The sequence below is a fragment of the Helianthus annuus genome, chromosome 14, assembly GCF_002127325.2.
Source record: "Helianthus annuus cultivar XRQ/B chromosome 14, HanXRQr2.0-SUNRISE, whole genome shotgun sequence".
In the NCBI taxonomy this organism is placed as follows: Eukaryota; Viridiplantae; Streptophyta; class Magnoliopsida; order Asterales; family Asteraceae; genus Helianthus; species Helianthus annuus.
This window is the reverse complement of record NC_035446.2, coordinates 82904168-82906464: the sequence shown is the minus strand read 5'-3', so window position 1 is coordinate 82906464 and position 2297 is coordinate 82904168.

The following is a 2297-nucleotide window of genomic DNA, read 5'->3' as shown; positions in this document are numbered from 1 at the left end:
TACAGATAAGTTTATGAATTGAAATGTTCTCAACAATCCAACAACTAGCATATGATGTAACCTCATTAATTTTATTATTCAATATTATTTAAAGCCACTTTCTGGTATAGACGTAACGAGTTAAATTTATATGATTTCAGTATATTCATTATGTATATTTTTCTATTTTATGTTTACTTTATATCTGAAAAAATAAGTATATAGATATAACTTTTAGTACATATATGAAGATTATTACTCTTACGATTTAGTTTAATAATCTGGGATTTGAGTCTTCAAACTGCTTTTGTTAAATAACGAGAGAATAAATTATATCTTTAATAATTTTTAAAGTCACTTTATTATTCATTGTATAATAGTAATAACAAGTTAAAAAGGGTACGTTGGTGGTGACATAGCTTTTTTAATGTTTATTAAATTATATTACTATTATTATAATTATTTTTAAACATATTTTTTTCGCATATAATTATTAAAATACAATGCTTTATTAAATTATGAGTATTTCACTGTGACCTTTTATTTTTATTCATGATTCGTTAAAGTTTTATTAATTCAAACGAGTGAAACATAGTTATATATTTGTTCTTTGTCGTGAAATCTGAACTCATACCATCTAAACATCGGTATCGATACCGTATTCGTTTTTAATGGTTTCCCGACGTGCAATGACATTTTATTTTTATTCACGATTCGTTAAAGTTTTATTAATTCGAACGAATGAAACATACTTGATATTTTTGTTCTTTGTCGTGAAAGCTGAACTCATACCATCCAGACATCGGTGTCGATACCGTATTTGTTTTTAATGGTTTCTTGACGTGCCGAAAAACATTGGTAGGTTAACAGTCTCGTAACAATCAAACCGATACCGACAAACAACATTGCTACCGGTATCAATATTTGTCACAACCCCTGACCTCACCCTGGGCGGGAGCCGTGAACCAAAAGCAAGTGGTACCGGTGTTTTATTAAATTTGCAGCGGAAAATTTTTCATCAGGACCGTAGTTAGGAAATATTTCAGAGTTTGTAAAACACCAAAGTTTAATTTTAAACAAATGGGATAAAACCCATATTACAATCAAATGTTTTTATAGGGATAAACCCTAATTGATAAAACACAAATTTCTTCTTTTATTCAGGTAATCATAGCCACTTTATTTAAGCCTTCAGTGCTCCATAGCAGGCTTCTATTACCTTCACAGTAAGTTACCTGAAACGCGTTTTGAAAACATTTTATCAGCGAAAAATACTGGTGAGTTCATTCAATTTGTATAAAAAGACACATTGTTATATTTTACAGTAGCAAGGGTGATTACATTGTTTATATCTATGAATTACTCAAATCAGTATTGCGACTGAGGCCAACCCCTGTGCTCGTGGTCATATTACTATTGGCTAACTCATTGTCCAATAGTAACGAGTGTCAAGTAATGTATACAAAACCCCACATACCGGCAGTAATTTCAGAATACAAAAACTTAATCACTATAAGTATAACTGATAAAAACATTTAGGGTTTTGCAAAGCATTTGGTAAAAAGAAAGAATGACTCACTTTGTAGATTTAGGGTTTTAACTTAATGCCTCCTTGTATAATTCTTAGTATAATTCTGGAGTTCCTAATAAAATATACAATGCACACGTGTTAGTGTAATAACCCAACTTAACTTTATCGATACATCACGAGATCAAAACCCTAACGTAGTTAACAAAGTGTAGCCTTATTCAGGCAGCACCTTGACATCCGTTGTTGGGTTCAGGATCGATCGGACAGGGTATCGAATCAGTGATCAGGGGTTATAACACTTACAACGGGGCAAAGCTTCGTGGAATTAGGGGTATTGGCTATAATATCTGAGCAGAAAGTTGAGAGAAAGTAGAAAACTTTAAGCAAATTGAACTGCAGACTTCACGCTCTATTTATAGTGATTTTGACAGTCTTTCGCGCCCCGCGATAGCCTAGGGGTATCCTGTCGCGGCCCGCGATAGCCTCTAGCTAGGGCATAGGTGGCCTTAGTCACTGTTGTAGGGTTGACACGTGGATGACACGTGTCCATAAGCGTGTCCGGAAAGTTATTAGGGTTTTGCGACCTACGGTAGTACGTAGAGGGGCTGTTGTGGGCTGGGGAAGGAGTGGAAGGGGTTATTAGAGTCGTGAGGGGCCGATGAGGAGGGTGTGCCTTGTACAAATGGCCATAAAGAAGGGGGAATTGGTCTGTTAGGAACTGATAGGAGGGTGATGGATGAATGGTGTTTAGGAATGGGAAGGTGGTTTCATCAAAGGCAACATGTCT